This window comes from Desmodus rotundus, chromosome 8 (genome assembly GCF_022682495.2).
Source record: "Desmodus rotundus isolate HL8 chromosome 8, HLdesRot8A.1, whole genome shotgun sequence".
Classification (NCBI taxonomy): Eukaryota; Metazoa; Chordata; class Mammalia; order Chiroptera; family Phyllostomidae; genus Desmodus; species Desmodus rotundus.
The window spans coordinates 86,065,414-86,083,049 of record NC_071394.1 but is presented as its reverse complement, the minus strand read 5'-3'; the positions used below and the strand labels follow the sequence as shown (position 1 = coordinate 86,083,049).

The 17,636-nt window shown below is 45.5% G+C and overlaps 1 protein-coding gene across 3 annotated transcripts in view; it reads right to left on the bottom strand.

The window, feature by feature from the left end:
- Positions 1 to 17,636, bottom strand: part of IL17RD (interleukin 17 receptor D) — a 65,118-nt gene that overhangs the window by 34,275 nt on the left and 13,207 nt on the right. The window contains exon 1 of one of the 3 annotated variants that reach the window (XM_053929864.1): positions 16,647 to 16,898. The exons of the other annotated variants lie outside the window; for them this stretch is intronic. The gene's annotated coding sequence lies outside the window, so the exon portion shown is untranslated. Of the gene's footprint in view, positions 1 to 16,646; positions 16,899 to 17,636 lie in introns of those variants that run through there. 3 annotated transcript variants of the gene reach the window in all.

Sequence of the window (17,636 nt, the reverse complement as noted above, 5' to 3'; positions counted from 1 at the left end):
GCACAGCCTGGCTGTTCCCATAAGACTTCCTGGAGGAGGAAGGAATCGGCCCAACCAGGGGTGAAGTGACAGTCACCAAGCCCCATAGTAAAATGGAGAGGGCTCAGGCCTCTAGGTTTTCAGCCCTGCCCTGGCTCAGTGTGACCTCCTGATTGAACCATTTCTACCTAGTTTCATAGATACCACATCCCAAAATGTCCCTCTGCAATGTGGTCACGTTTGTGAACGTGTATCTATGTGTGTGCAAGAACACCCAGCCCCCCCCCCCCCACACACACACACAAGCACCAGGAAGTCAGCAGCTCCAGCTCCAGGTGTTAACACTTAGCGCATCCTGCCCAGCCCCCTCCAGCTTGAGGCTGGCCGCCTGGGAGCCGGACACAGCAATTAGGCCCTTCCCAGGCCAGGAGCCTTTGTCCCCTCACTAACATCATTAGTGTCTGACTTCCTGCACACAACGAGGCCTCCTGGGGGGCAATCGCCAGCTGACCGGGGCAAGGCATTAGACTTCCTTTGTCAAAGACCCTCAAATGTTAACAAGCATGTGAACAAGCTTCTCCTCCCCTGCTCCCCTCCTCAGCCACTCCTCCAGCCCACCAAACACCGGAGGGACGGAGGGACGATCCTCAACAGTCTTGGTTCTCCCAGACTTCTGGGAATCTGAGTTACTTGAAAGAAATACCAAGTCTCCAAGTCAACTTCCTAGAGTCATCCTCCTGTGAGCATAAGCCACGCCCACTTACTGAGTGCCTGCTGGTCACCAGCGCCGTGTCATTTGTCCAGCATTAATGAGGGCACAAATAAACGAAGGTGAAGGTCTCAGACATGAGTCTCAGGCCGTGCCCCACCAGCCCCGAGCCCCCGTAAGCACAGGCATCCCATTCACGCGTGCTCATGGGCTAAAGTGCAAGAGAGAAGGACGTGCTGAAGGTCTGAGTAACACCCTGAGTCTTTCATACACCGAACAGATCTGCACGTGGGGAGGGTGTGAATTGCAACATAGCTGCAACCCTGTCACCATTCCTCTGTCAGCAGAACTGTCACACCAGGGTCACAATCACTGAAATCCTCTCACTTACTCAGCATCCCTCCCAACAGAGGGTCTCAGCTATTTATTTGGGGAGGGGGACACAGATGTCTCTTGACAATTTGGTGAGAACTAGGGCACGCACTCAAGTTTGCACAGAGCTATTTCGGGAGGCCTCTGGACCCCTGAAATCCATCCAGTCCCCTGACCTGCCTGTCTTATTGATAGCTGGGTAGCTTAACAGCACATCTGGAGAAAGACATGAATTGTTCAGTGGTCTGAGAGAAACTTTGACAAAAACAAAATTTAAATGGTGGAGCGAGGTGGTGGGAAGCAAAATCTGTTTTAAACAGAACCCTACATTAATGCCTCAACTTACAGGTTATGTTTGTTACAACTCAGTAATGACCATTTTGTCCAAGATGTTGGGACTCATGAACTTTACAAAGTAGCAACATAAAAGGCAACTACTTCTGCTGTTAGGCACATGAGTTCATTAAGAGAGACCAGGCTATCACTTTTTAGATCCCGGGTGACAAATGTCATGTCTGCAGTCAATATCACTGAATTAAGTTTAAAAAATAAACTACAATGTGGCAAATTCTTATTCCTTTTCTCCCATCCTGAATGGGAAAGGACAAAGAGCCCACAGAAGACAGAGAACAGCTGATTTTTCCCACTCCTGCTCAGTAACTGCCTCTGCGGTCTCCAGTGTTTGTGGTCAACACACAAAGTTAGGTTAGGTTTTGGATGCATTGTAAAAATACCTGCCCAAGAGCCACTATGGAGGATAAGGATAGTCTAACTCCAATTTTCCAAAAGGAAGAATAAGCTATGGCTTTGATTTCTCCGGACATACCAAAACTCACTTCAAGCTTCAGAAAATAAAATGTTGGTAGACAGAGAAAGGACGCCATCACTTCCAGCATGCCAAGTCCCTCACAAGTTTATTTTTATGAACCTCATAAGTTTCAAAGGGTAAATCATTTCAATTTCACTATTGGTTCTGATTTTTTACCATTTGCCAAACTAGTTTCAAAACCGTAGGCAATCGGAAGGATATATTCAAGCGCTAATGATCCCTGCAACTTTAGGCCTCCCCACTTCTTGGATGGAAGCCAGCAGTCTGCCCTTAAACCATAAGTAATAAATCTAGAAGACTCCTTTTTCCTAATTTCCCAATGATACCACATGGAATTTGCATTAAAGTACACACACACACACACACACACACACTTCCCAATTAAACCATTGTGTGATTCAGGCCAGGAAGTAATTGTGTTTATCGAGAAGTTTTCAGCTTTGTTTTAATTTCCTTGAACAGCTAAAACATCATTCATTCTGTGAAGGAGGGCAGAGAATGATGTAAAAACGAAGTATCACTGTTTTGGTCAATTTCAGACTTAGGTAAACGTTCCTCATGGGTGAAGGAGGCAGTGAGGAGTTCTGGGGAATGAATGTCTCCTGGCATGACTGGAATAGAGAGGTAAATTAGAAAGCAAATTCGTGCGAGGCAGACGAGGCAAATCGAACAGCAGGCAGGAGCGTACTTCCTCCCTGAAGAATTGTCCTCAGTGAGTTCCTGCTCCTTTGCAATGGGGCTGAGGCAAGCTAATGGCACCCATAACCTTCTAGGCCCGGCAACGGGAAGAAATCAGTGCAACTGTCCCTTTCGTGAGGCTTCCCATGGAGAGATGTTTACAAAGTGGTCAAAGGAATATGATGGAAATAAATCAGAAGCCTGTATCGTTTTGTCATGAAGTCAGGGAGACACAGAGACTGAGCAGAAAAGATTAAAAGCAGTGATTAGGTACTTTAAAAAATAAAATAAGGGAGGTCCAAAGGTTCTGGTTAAAAAGATTTCAAACCAAGCTCTGCCAGGTGTGGCTTAGTGGATTGAGCACTGGACTGCAAAGCAAAGGGTCACTTGTTCGATTCCCAATCAGTGCACATGCCTGGGTTGGGGGCCAGGTCTCCAATGTGGAGCACTTAACAGGTAACCACACATTGATGTTTCTCTCCCTCTCTTCCTCCCTCCCTTCCTCTCTTTAAAAAAATACTTAAAAAAAAATTTCAAACCAAGACTGAGGAGCTGGGTTGACATGAGGCCAGGTGGTCAGGGCAGCAGCACTGTTTTGTGGGACACGGAGCCAGTGCATTCATGGGTCACTGACGAGGAAAAGCCTCAGACAGGCAAGGCCAACCCCCAGCTGGGGGCCTGGCCCACAACCCAGGCATGTGCTCTGACTAGGAATCGAACCAGCAACCTTTCAGTTTGCAGGACGATGCCCAACCCACTGAGCCACACCAGTCAGGGTGGGCTTTTTTATTTTTATAAATATACCAAACTTAAGGCAAGGGAAAGGCAAGAGGTGATAGTGGGCTAAAGAAAAAGAACAAATGAAGAGCCAAGTACAGGAGGCAGCCTTGGGTGGGGCAAAGGCCTTCTCTTCAATTCAAGGAACACAGCAAGTGTGGTGTAAATGATGCCAAGATGGGGGATGAGACGGTGGGAAGATGGGGGTCTAGTCTGTTCCCACTTCCCTGCTGAAGTGTGTGCTGACATCATCTAAGGTCAAGAGGAAAAAAGGGAGAATTACCCATCTGAAGAGAGAGAGCACATGTAAAATCTTCAGGTCAAAAAGTAAACTTATGGAGAAGTGTCTTAGGAAGTTCGCCCATCTGTGGTCCCGAATATAAACTGAAACCACGCGATCTGGTCACTAGTTTTCCTTCAGGGAAGTTCGGCTCTTCTGGGGTTGACAAAGTCGGTGAAGGGGGTTCATTCGAAGGTGGAGAGAAGGTCAATGGTGGTAAAATTGTAAGAGAATGCTCAACAGACAGTAGAATCTAAGCTGGGGACAAGGGATGAGAGCAGATGGCATGTGAGCAGTAGATACTGCTGAGGTCAATTTCTGAGAAGTATTAATGAGGACTAGCGGAACAGCTGGATGGATGCATGAAAATCGGTGGTTCTAACACAGAGGTTGACAAAATCTTTGTGAAAGGCCAGATGGCATCTTAGGCTCGATGTTCATTCAGTCTCTGTGACCACTACTCTACTGTGGGTCATAGTCTTCTGAGCTCTGCCCTCAAGGATAAGAAGGCCAAAGTCAGAGACCGGGATGACTGAAACCAACACACGGGGTGGAAAAAGTAGGTTTACAGTTGTTCACATGGAAAATATAAGAATCAATAAGTAAACAATACAAGAATAAACTCTGTGTTTCACACACTCACAACCGTAAGCCTGCTTTCACCCTGCCCTGTACTGTTTACCGTTGCTGTAGTCGGTCCTGAGTGGTGACAAGGACTGGGGCGGTGCCACCCAAAGTGTTCTGGGCATTTGCTACCAAAGAGATACAAACAAAGAGAGAGAGTAAGCATCCAGAAACTTTTATAGCAAGTTGAAATGGTAATTTTATGTCTGTTCAGTCTGATTATTAAAAACAAATCTTAAATTCTGAAAAAAATTGAAAGCAAAAGAAACTTCAATACAAAGAATATGAAAATCTTCCCTCATCAACAAAACTATATTATATACTTCAAAATTGCTAAGAGACTAGATCTTAAATGCTTTCATCACAGAAAAGAAATGATAATTATGGACATTACTGGGGTACTAGCTAAAGCTATGGTGGTCATCACATTGTAATATATAAATGTATCAAATCAACATGCTGTATACCTCAAACCTATTATATAACGTTATATGTCAATTATATCTGAATTTTAAAAAAATCTCCCTAAGCCTTCTTCCTTTCCCATCATTTGAAGACTCTTCCAGATCGTCCCTACTGCATGCATTACATGGACTATGAGTTGACCTAACTTAGGTCCTACTGTATCAAACATTTGTTCTGCTAAATCTCTACCAGCTAATGCAGTTCCTTTTGGGACAGTTGTGTGGGACCAATGGGTAAAGAGCAAAAGATCCTAACGAGGTGAGAATTAGGACCATTGGGCTAGATCTAAGGGTACAGCAGGCTCTAATTAGCCATCATTTCTATTATTAAACAGTAGTCAAGCAGGGCCTGTCACCCGCTCTAACTCTGGCTGTACACACGGAGAACGCCCGGGACGGGGCTACCGGAAGGCTTCGCGCTGCACAGTGCACAGGTGCGGGTGTTCCGGGAGGTTCCTGGCCAATTGGAATGTCCTAAGTGCTGTTCTGTGGGGCAAGAAAGTTACTATAATGTACCCTACATGGTTTTTAAATTACACAAATTTGGGGCATTTTATGATTAGTTGGTTGGTTTCATGTGAAAAACAGAGCTGTGTAAAATTAAAAGGGAAACTGGCAAATCCGGGCTGCCCGCATCTTCCTTCCGCAGGGCAACCATATGCAGCCTCGCGGAGACCTCGGCGCTCCACCTCTTCAGAATTGGGGCGGCTGAGAGAATGAGCTGGGGGGATAAAACAATTTGCTAAAAATTGTAAATTCCACTTTGTGATTAGAACCACAACACACATGTAGCCTGGGTATTGAAGGAGAAAGAATGATGTCACTTCAAAAACTTAGCCTGATCTAAAAGCAGTATCTAACTGTACCCTGAGGTTTTCTCCCCGTTCATTTATGGAAAAACTCAGCTTATGTCCCAGAACTTGTCAACAGATGTCTCAAGGGCTAGAAATATGCTTTACAATGGGATGGCCATTTGAGTGATTGTGAGTCAAGCTCCTCCAGGAGTTTACAATTTGGTGTGGAAAACAAAGCTAAAAGACATAAAATTAGAGTTTATAACATTATATTTTATAGAATGAATATGCTAAATTATGCGATTGAGGATTTCAGAGAAGGGGCTGTAAACAGAGGAAGGCTCATCAAAGAAGTGTCTTCACATTAGAGGCGGGTCACTAGCTGGACCCCAGGGCAAGTTCAGTGGTGGGCAGGGAGGGGCAGACCATTTTAAGCAGATACAAACTCAGAGAACACCTGTAACAACTACACCATCCACATGATAAGCATTCAATAAATGGCTGCTACTCCTCGTGATAAATCAGAGCCTTCCTCATCAGCCAGAACAGACACTTCTGGCAATCCTGGATTAATTGACCCAACACCCTCATCCCTTCCATGTTAAACAGCCCTACCCGGCCTGAGAGCATGGGCATCACAGGGATGGGATGGAAAGAGGGCTCAGTTTTGCATATGGTGCATCTTGGAGTCAGGCAAGACCTTAACAAAGTGGTCCTTACAGATGTGGGCACAAGCTTGATTTGGCAGGCAGGAGTTTAGGGAAGGGTCTCTGAACCAGGCCAAGGTGGCAATGGGTCAGGCTGAGGGTGAGGAGAAAAGAAAGAGGCAATAAAACAGCAGCTTCAAAGGATAAACCAAAAGGGCCAGAGAGTTGAATCAAAGGGATGAGCCAGTCCCCAGGGCCTGCAGACTGAAGGCGCCCAGAATAAATCAGAAAAGATAGGCGCTGCGTTCTCATTACTCACCTCCCCTTATTTTCAAGATGGGCCTGATTTCCTGCCCGAGACACTGATGGGAGGCATTTAGAAAAGAGAAAGGGGTGACCTGATCACCATTCTCTTCCAATTTTTATCTTATCTTCCCTTCATGAAAAAAAATGTCACCAACTTTTGGTATTAGTACCACAGAGGCCCAAAGGGGATGTCTCCATTCGCATGTCTCTAATGTTCCCCAGTCACTCCTGAAAGTCACCTTGACTTTCCTGTCTACACTGGGGGTAAGCCAGCGCCATGCTCTCAGGTACAGCTCCGAAATACTAAAGAGAGAAAGAACACCCAGAAACAAAGGCCCTTTGTTTGCTTTTACCAACTCTTCATCAAAATTCCTAAAGACCAGAATCACTAAATACAATCTTTAAAATCTGACATTGGCACAGAAGGACAGATACTGTAGGATTCCTCTCACACAAAGCATGTGGTATCATCAAATTCCTAGAGACAGACAACTGAACAAAGGGGGTGGGAGCGGCCAGGGGAGGGAAGAATGGGGAGTCACTGTTTAATGAGTACAGACTCAGTTTAGAAAGATGAAGTTCCCGCGATGGATGATGGTGTTAGTTGCACAACAATGTGAATGTACTTAATGCCACCGAACTGAACACTTAAAAAGGGTCCAAATGGTAAATTTTATGTACATTTTACCACAATAAACAACACAGATTTTGAGCAGAAAAATAACAGCAATAAAACAGTGTTGAGGCCACATTTGCAGGAAGAATTAGGATGCTGGACAACCGGAGTTCGGGCCAGGGAGGCACCACTACAGGTGTCCGGATGTGCGGTGATAAGGGCACCGATGGCGGGAAGGTGATGAAAGGACTTGTTTGAAAGGCATTTTTAAGAAAAAATTGTGGGACTCTGTGACAAATGTGATACAGAAGTGACGATGGAATGTTCAAAGGTGACTTGAGGGCTCCTATTTTGGGACCCTGGAAGATTTGTGATTTTACAGCAGTAAAGAAAACACTGGGGAAGGAGAATCTTTTCTTTTTTAAGGGGAAAAACAGTGAATGTGGAGTGACTACAGGCTCTCTTCTAATGCCATTTTTTTTTTGAAACGTAGATTAGAAGGCAGGAAGTCACGCATGAAGTCATACTACAGAGCCTTAAGGACAGACGGGCTAATTAATAGGAGAAATAAAAAAGAACAAAGGACCAGGAACTGGTTTTTTGAGACTTACCAAAGCTAGGGCATGTGAGAGAAAGAAGATAGAAAAAGTAAGGCTGGCAAAGCAGACGAGGAACCAGAGAAGGTCTTTAGGCAAAGGAAAATGAAATAAAATTAAAATAAAGAATGTCAAAGAGGTTACATGTAGAAGAATGTCAAGACAGATATTTCCAATATGAACCCTACCTTTCTGATTGTACAAATCCCTGAGCAAATAATTACAGAACAGATCCTCCATATAAATTCCCAAGTCCTTGGCTGCTATTCAGACTCAGCCCTGGTTTCCCATAAACACAGGAAGCATATTATAAGAACTGTCTAAATGAAATTTTTTCATATGTTTGAAAATTTAAAGAGATAACAAAGACACTGGTGTGGAAAAGGCTCTGAAAGACTGCGGCTCGCTGTTCGGGCTCAGTGTGCGCACACCGCACACCGCAATCTGGAGGCAAAGCCACCCTCACGGCTCAACACCTGCCACGACAGCCCTTCAACGTCCCACATCATGGAGAAGAACACGGGACCCCAAGTCACGATGCTCCCCAACTCTGCTCAGTGCTTTACAGTTAGAGCCACTGTTAAATTAGCAAGACCTTTTCGCAGTTTTTGAAACAATGCTATTTGAAAATTGTAAAGACAACCAACATTGAACTGATAAACCAATTACTAGTTCTCAATCAGGCCACTTTTTTTAACCAAATACTCCTAACTAACTTGTCTACTAGCCAGCATTCAGAGTAACCAACAAGTTCCCAGAACGCAGAGAAAAATAAAAGTTCAAAAAGATAAGCTAGAACATTATGGTATTGACTCAAAGTTGCCCAGTTAAGTTCCAGTGTAGGCTAATCTTTTTTGTGTCCAAAGCCCAGGACAACTGTGAATATTTGCACAAGGCACAACTACAAATACTAATTTTCACACTCTCCTGTCTTGGACATTACTCAACACTTGTAGGCTACTGGACAGCTACGTGTCCACGGCACTGACAGGCGAGCGGATCAACCTTGGCTTTGCCACTAACAACCTTCTTCCCCAAAAGTAGGGGAATTGATAAGCTGAAATGGGCTCATTTCTGAAATTTGATTCATCTGTGAGAAGGGGCCTACAGGAACATTACACCTCCTTAGTTTATTTCCAGACACCCAGAACAGCTCTAACGGAAGACGTATTCCAGGAAGCAGTAACTACTACACTGGTTAAATGCTTGCGGCTAATGAACATTTACTGGGTAGTTAGTAACAGAGCTATGGCCCTCATAACTTAATCACACTTGCTCACGTCTTCCTGAAGGTACAACTTCAATTCATGAACGTAATATCTAAGGGTACAAAAAAGAACTGTGGCAATCACCGTTTTAAAAGAATCATGTCATCTCACAAGTTTCCCAATGTAGCATGTAGCAAATGCTTCTTTATCTCATCTTTAAAAGTTTGACACTCTTTTTAAATTTTCCGCATAACAGAACTCCATTCCAACATCCTAGTAGGTTGATACTAATGAAAGAGTAACCTCATTTTCTTAGCAACAATAAGCTTCTAGAGGAACGCTATCTGGTTAAGAGAAATACAGGTTCCATCGCATACCTTTGGGCTCGCAGATCGGGAATACTGTAATCTGAGCGCATCTGCTAAGGGGCCTGGATGGGGGGAAGAGCAGAACAGAAAGACCAGGCCTGTGAGCGCCCTGCTCCAATGCTCTTACAGCCAAGAAAGCAGAAAGTAATTTCTAAAGGGACACTTGAAGCCCTTACTCCTCCTTTCCCCAACTCCACCAAAACCACCATAAACTTTTAGCACCTCTCAAAGGCTTCAAGAGAGGCATAGAGGAGAATGTGTAGGCCTAGCCAAGGACCTTCACATCAGTGCAATTTCTTTCTTTACAGTTTTATTAAAATACGCAAGCACAGTACTTATAAACAAAGGAGTCATTTCAGTTTTTGCTTGGAAAAATGGGAGCCAATACATTCCTTCTGGGAATTCAGGGTAAGAGCTTTACAAAAACAGTGTCCAGATGTGCTTAAAAATTCAGTGTGTTCTTTCTTTTGGGAAGGAGTGAAGGAAGAAACAAAGGGTGAGAGAGACATTTTATTAAAAATTGAAAAGGTTATTGGTTTTTCTTGGCTCCCACGCTAACCTGTCCTCTGCTGACAAACTGCACTGGAGCACCTGAGGCGGGACCACCGCCGCACCCCTCCATCAGCGGCTGCAGGGGGTAGTGCCGGCCGACCACAGGGCTGCCTGCCCGGGCCTCTGGCCTTCTCTAACTTCCAGAATGTCCTCATTGCACATGGTCCCAAGTGGTGACAAAATGAGGGGAGAGCCTTTGAAAGCCAAATATTCTTAACTAAGATTCAAGTATTAAAATAACTACCCTTGAGACAAACCTTCCTTTTTTTCTTTTTTTTTTAAATTGATGTTAGAAGGAAAGGAAAGGGGAGGGAGACAGAGAGACAGAGAGAGAGGAGAAAGAGAAGTGGATTTGTTGTTTATGCATTCATTAATTGATTCTTTTATGTGCCCTGACTGGGGACTGAACTTGCAACCTTGGAGTATCAGGGACGATGCTCTAACCACCTGAGCTCCCCAGTCAGGGTGACAAACCATCCGGGGATATTTTTCCAAAAAATTCTTTTTTCACTAAAATGTTTCACCAACATCACATCCCAGTTTTAATCTGGAAGCTTTGCTAAGATTTGAAGCTTCCTCAGCCCAATGATTTAGTTTCCAGAGTCCTTTATAACCACAGAGACAATTAAATAGATAGCCTGTTATAAAGTATTCCTTCATTTTCAGAGGGGTTGATGCTGGCTCTAGGTACTGAAGGTAAGTGAGTGTTTCAAAGGGAGCATAAATAAGGAAGACAGAGAGGCAGGCATATATTATGAATAAAAAGATAATCCTAATAATAGTTTACATTATCACAAACCAAAGTTTACACGAGCAGCTAAGCCCCCTTTCAAAGTAGAGGGCAGCTGCTGGTAGGGCGGAGGAAAACGGTATGTCAAAAATGTGACCTACCTTCAAGTTTGTTTAACTCCTGTCAGCCACTGCTTCCTTCCGCCACCTTACACTGGGATGGGGTTGTGCGGGGGGGCGGGGGGGGGGGGGGAGGGCGGCCACGGGAGCGGTATCCTTTTTGAAGTGTTTTATTTGCAAAGGCAGGGAACTATCTCAGTACTAGAAGAACCTCATCTCTGCCATTCCTGGAAAATCCTGACAAAAGCCAAGTCACTCTCATCACTCCCGCGAGGGTGAAAATGGTGACCCCATCAGAGAAGCAGCCCCGGGGACACCCTCTCACCACCTCCCAGGCATCAGAGGAACATGTGCAGGACGAACAGTCGTAGCCCATGGAGGCTGCCGGGAGCCCTACGGGAAGTAGGCCGGGGCCGGGGGCTGTGCTTACACCCAGATCTGCCAAGTCACTGACATTCTCTGGGCACCACATGCTCCCAAAATGCTGACCCCGCACAAACGCCTTTAACCAAACCCTAACGTGTGGAAGTTGGGTATCTGTACTCCGCAGGGTAATCCAGACCTTATTCATAGAGCGCTCGGGATCTGTGGAGCACAGGGCCTACTGCCCCAGGAGCAGAGTGTAAGAGGGACCAAGACAAGGGTGAAGTGCCCAGGGAATGACAGTCAGGTAGACGTGACATGCGTGTGGTACGACTGGATGAGTGGGCACCTTTTGGAAGTGGCCAGCTTCACATTCCCAAATGAGAACACTGTCACATCTCAAGCCACTTACTTGCAGTTAAAATATTTCTGTACCTACAGGGGCAGGAGGCATATCAGAACAAGAGAAACTGTTCCGGTCATTTATCTCCTTTTCAACTTCCATGGATATGAAGCCCATTTCAGGATGTTTTTACCAGCCAAGAGCTTTCTGCAAAGGTTGAAGCTTTAACCCAGGGCAGAACAAGGGCAAGGAGCTGCCAGTGAGGAGGGGCTCCAAGGTGGCTGCGCCCCATGCCCTCCCTCGAAGCCTCAAGCAGCAGTCTGGCCCACACCACTGAAGCCCAAGAATGCATTCAGTGAGTTACCAGCTGATGGCACTGGGAAGACCCTTAAAGACTCTTACTATCAAAAAGGATTAGCTATTGTGCCCAGTATTCTTCTGGGCACCATGAGCCACAGGCCACAGATGAGGGACTGCCCAACCAGGGGGTGTTGGTAAAGGCTCAGGGAAGGCGTTCACAGCCCAGCGTTATTGGGGTAAGAGTACTTGGAGGTAGAAGGGGCACATCCCATGCACATCTCAGTCCGTTCTGCAGGGACTGAGACACTGTTTTCTCCACTACTGCTGCAGGTGGAAGCACTGGTTTACAACCTCCCGGTGCCTTCCGAGGGCAACCTGTCATCACTCCTGTCTAAGCTCAGAGCTCCCAGAGGGCGTGACCCCGGAGATAAGGCTCTTCATCAAGTCAGCCTTCTTGGGGCCCCCAAGCTGCAGGCTCTTCTGGCATCTGAATGCATGACCTATTCCCCAGCCTGTCACCACATCCACCTCCTCTGGCCTGTGTCACAGACCCCTTTGGAGGTGAGCGTCTTCCTGACAGCCTATTATTGGCCATTCTTGTCTCCTCTCCGGCCCCTCAGAGGACACCAGCGCAAGCCTTCACCTTATCTCCTTAAAGCAGGTCTCTGCTTTTATCTTCTCTCCCTACCGGGTCCCTTTAGGGCCACCCACCCATGTATTCTAAGTGCACGTCCTTCACTCCATCTGTTGAGGGTGGCAAAGGCTCACCTTTGTGGAGGAAGGAGTTGCTTTTAAGAGGCTCTTCCAGAAATTTTCTTATTGTATCCAAGGGACTCTCACCAGGTACCCACTAAGGCAGGGGTGTCAAACTCATTTTCACCGGGGACCACATCAGCCTCATGGTTGCCTTCAAAGGGCCGAATGTAATTTTAGGACTGTATAAATGTAACTGCTCCTTAACTAGGGGAAATGAGCTCGGAGCTGCCGCCGGGTAGAAACAAGGTGCGGGCGGATAAAACAAGGTGGAGGGCCGGATTCGGCCACCTGTGCTCTGAGACAACAGCACTTTACCCTGGACAGGTGGCCATCGTTCGGGATGAAGCCTCCTAAACCCCGAGGGAAACCGGACAGACAGCAATCCCTGGGTGAGGGGCTGGGTGTGTAACCCTATTCTAACCAACTTAGCTTTCCCAATAAAAGACTTGGTGCAAATGGGGGTGGGGGGCAGAAGGAAAATGAAATTAATCTCTCAGCTCAGCAATTACCTACCAGCAATTACATGCAGATTACCTACCAAAGAGACAATCTGTTATCTCTGACCAAGTTTTATCTGTGGCTGCCTTTCTCCTGCCCCCACCACCACCTGGCACACACCCGAGTCCTCTCCTCCCCTGACAGTCCCCTGACAGTCGCTGACAGAGCAGCCCAGGCCTCCAGGACTGTCAACACCCCAATGTAATTCAGAGCTCTCAGGGAGTCTGAGGCAGTGCCCGTGTTTATGGATTCAGTGATTGATTGGGCCCTAAAAGCTCCTGGCCCAGAAGACTAAATGAGTTGAAATCAATCGTTAACTGTAGTGTAATGTTAAAAAAAAAACCAACGAGATGTGAGAGGGCCTTTGACCAGGTGAACAACACATGGGATGCTCAAAGGATGGAGGCAGATGGGCACTCTGGGCAGCCCCGAGTACACAGTCAAATCAATGATGACCAACACAGCCCATCGGCTCACTTTGTAAAAATAAAGTAATTCATGTATGAATTTTTTAAAAATTCAAAGTGATATGGAGGACAAACACTTTACTTTTATTAGAAAAAAATCTACAAAAAAGACCACAGGTGTCCTTTCTCAAGAGAGAGCAGAAGCAGACACCCAGGTGTCTAGGTGGAAACAGAAATGACCAACTCAATAAGGAGATGGAGAGGGTAGGACAGAAAAATTACACCCCCTGAATTAAAGGGTCTAGTAATCTCAATAAAAATAACTACTAAACTCTTAAGAATAATTCTAGTCTGACTGTCCCATTTTACAGGTCAAGATAGTGAGTTGGAAGGGTCACCCGCCTGGCTCACAGTCAAACTCAGCTGGCCTGGGATGCCCTCATGTCCCATGTGGCAGTGATTAAAAAAAAGACAGTCTACCCAATATCCAGATTTATAAAAACTCCAGTAAAATATTAAAAATTGATATTCTATTTATAGGAAATGGGCGATCAATCCAAAAATCATCCTTGGAAAATATATGTTTGAACAAATGTTTACTAGCCAATGGGCTAGTACAAAAAGAATTCCCATGATATTATTTAAGTTCAACTGTTAACATAATATGCTGTTAAGTTCAAAAGATCCACTCAATCAATAAATATTCCTACGTTAAAACTCTCACTTATTCACTTAAACATACGTCCTAATACTCTCCATTAAGCAACATTTCATCCGCACCTTGCGTTCCTACTACCAGGCTTGAAAGCACCAAACCTTACTCAAAGATAAATCACTAGGTAGGAAGACTCAGTCCTTCTCTCATAAATCCAAAATTAAACAAGTATGAGGTACCACCAAAATAACAGAGTAAATAAAAAATTATTGTACAAATGTCAATATTTTTTAGGCTGTCGGAAAAGAAGTACTTATTCCCCTGGTAACAGATTGCCACTAATCGCTAAGTACTTACTATGTGGCCACGCATACAGCTAACTGCTTTGAAGACAGTATCACACTTAGGTCTCAAGACGATCCTGAGATAAACGATTATTAACCCATTTTACAGGTGAAATTTTCTCAGCTCACAAAAAATAGCAGCAAATGGTACAGCCAGCACCTGTGGCCCATATTTGCCCTTTTCCTAAAACACACCTCTTCGCTGTCCTGACGGTCACCACACCAGGAGGGTAAGTGGCAAACGTGCAGCAAGAGAACCTTCGGTAATTGCTGAGCTGAGAGAACCTTCGCTCCACCCTGGGGAATAGATGCCAATGAAACAAGCCAAGTGTGTGAGGGGGGCCTGCAGAAAACCAGTCTGCATGAAGGCTTCCCAGTGGCTTTCCGTGGGCAGCGGCAACTTGGAAACAGCCCAGAGTCTCCATCAATGCAGGGAGAGGGCTAACCATGGGGCGGGGGAGGGTCCACAACATGAAAATATCATGTGGCCACTAAAAGTGATATGTCTGTGAACTATGTCAATACATGAAAATGTCTTTGGAAAACAAATTTAAATGAAAAAGAACCAAAACAAAAATAAATACAGTGATTTCAACTGTACAGAAAGATGTGTCTGTGTGTTCAAGAGCGGGAGTCAGCATTTAACACTCATTAAACTATTTGGGGGCATTAGTTTGAAGCTACCACTTTGTAAGGGCAACACGAGGAAGCCCTGCTGAAGTATGCCATGATTCATAATGCTCTTCTCTTCCTGATCCAAAGAGTGATTTTTCATGTAAAAATAAAAATAAAATTAGCGCTACTAATTTGAAAGGCCCCCTCTTAGGCTTTCAAGTTAAGTCCTATTTTAAAATCAGATTAATAAAACCTCCTTAGTGATAAGCCTATAGCTTATAAAAATTTTTGTTAGCCATTCAGCACATTAAAGAACAAATAGGCTTATAAATTGGAAAATTATTTCGGTCACCACTGGTTTGCACTCATCAGAGGCCACATCAGCAGAATCTCACGCTTTTATAATATACTTGGAAAAGTAACACTGTTGAAGATGATGTAAATCCATGGGGGTTGGGGGCAGAATTTTAAGAGTATCTGAACAGAAGCCAAGATGGAGGCCATGTGGTCAAGGCATAAAGTGGGAGGTTTATGCCCAGTTGACATTTTTATAAGATCTCATTCTCCAAAAAGGAGGTGGGCCCAGCTCACCCTCAGTCAGACTACAGACACCCCCTGTCTGTACACTGCTCCCCTGGGACCTCCAATGCCTTCTTGTAGATCCTGTCACCCGAGGGGAACAGAAGCACAGTTCAAAGAGCATCTGAAGTAACTGCTGTATCTTTTAAGACTAAGGAGGTTGGTAAGTTGGGCAAGGAACTGGGCCAAAGTCAGCGCTCTCTGCCTTCTGCGCTGGGGGAAGACAGGCAGATTCCTCCACTTGGCAAGACCGTCCTCTGCCTGGGCAGATCCCACATCAGTCTTCATTCTAAGGTTGCTTTTTCTCTGTCCTTACCAACCCACACGTCCTGCCCATGTTCCCATCTTGCCTAATACTTGGGATGACTTACTATTGTCTTTCAAGCATAAGGGACCGCTGGACTCTGTGCACCTGGCACAGAGCCAAAGCCCCTACACGGCAATGTCTGCCTCCAAGGGCAAGTTATCCCACATGGTGACCTCTACCCATAGGTAGCTATTTACACTGAGTGAAGTTTAAATTCAGCCCCTTGGTTGTGCTAGCCACATCTGTACCACAAGCCATGAATGTAACTGAATTGGACAGTGTAGGGAAAAACATGTCCATCGTCACAGGAAGTTCCACCGGACAGCGCTGGGCTGAGAGTTCGGCACTTGCCCACCTGCCTCTGCAATTCCAGGTGACATTTTCTCACAGCTGGACAACTCTTCCCAGCTGTCACCCGCCCCATCTGCCACCTCATTTGACACCTAAGTGATAAGTCAGTTTCACTCAGGCAGCACTTTACATTTACACGTAGTAAAAGTAAAATGAATGTTTTCTGGCATACAGTTCCATGAGTATATACACATATATAAACCTATAACTAAATGTGTGTGTGCGTGTGTGTATATATATATATATATAATATATATATATGCAGTTGTGTATCTAGCACCACCATCAGCATAAAGAACAGTTCCATTACCCCCCAAATTCCCTAGTACTGCCCCTTTACAGTCAAAACCTCCCTCCATCCCCCAAAACCCTGGCAACCCTAATCTGGCAGCTTTTTAAAAAACTCAGATTCCTGGCCTTCCCCTGGAAATCCCACTTAAGCAGGTCTGGGGTGAGGCCCGGAATTTCCCCCCCACTTACCTCCACCAAGAATGTACCTCAGGTGATTCTGGTGTTCAGCCAGGTTTGGAAACCTCTCGGGTAAATACCTAATCCTAGTTTAATTTAATCATCTGCAAAGCACTCTCTGGTATCTAGTCTTGCTCTCTTCCCACTGCCATGAGTTGCTTTGCTGCACATGGCAGAAGTCCATCTCAGGCCGGGGGCTCAGAAGGCAGGGCGAGCCTGACCGCTGGGGGCACTGGCAGGGTAAGAACTCTGGCTCTGGTTTCTGGCAGAGAGAGGCCTAAGTCACATGGCCTCCCATTCTAATCCCTTCCTGGCTCTTTGTACCGTGGCCTCATCTGGAAAAAAGGAACCACATCAGAAATAACTGCCTCCCTCCCTCTGGAGGCTCATTGGGAAGCAATGATTTAGATAACACACTCGAAGGCACGGAGCAGCCAGGTACCCTGTCCTGGCTGTATCATCGCCATGCTGGGTTGCCTCTGGAGGGAACTCTCCTCAACCCTGTTTACGTGATGGATGTAGGAGACTCAGGACTCAAATTACAGTAAAACTGCAGCCTTAAAAATAATCAAAATGGCCCTGGACCGGGGTGGCTCCCTTGGTTGAGCACCATCCTGCAGGGCAAAAGGTCACCGGTTAGATTTCCAGTCAGGGTACATGCCTGGGTTGCAGGTTCGACCCCCAGCACCCCAGTAGGGGTGCATATGAGAGACAACTAATCAATATTTCTCTCCCACTTCCTGCCTTCTTTCCCCTCTCTCTAAAAATAAATACATAAAATCTTTTTGTAAATAAATAAAAATGGTTTTTTCCTCCCAAATGAGTGATTCCAAAGGTGAGGGACCAGATGCCATTTTTTAAATGGGGAATTTGGAAGAATCAGCATCGTCTCTGAAAACCTCCTCCGCTCAGAGAGTAAACAATTCAGAAGAGAGTCAACACATGAGTTTAGCCATTCTCTGCCACCCCACTATCGCCTCCTCTGCTGAGGATTCCTGAAAA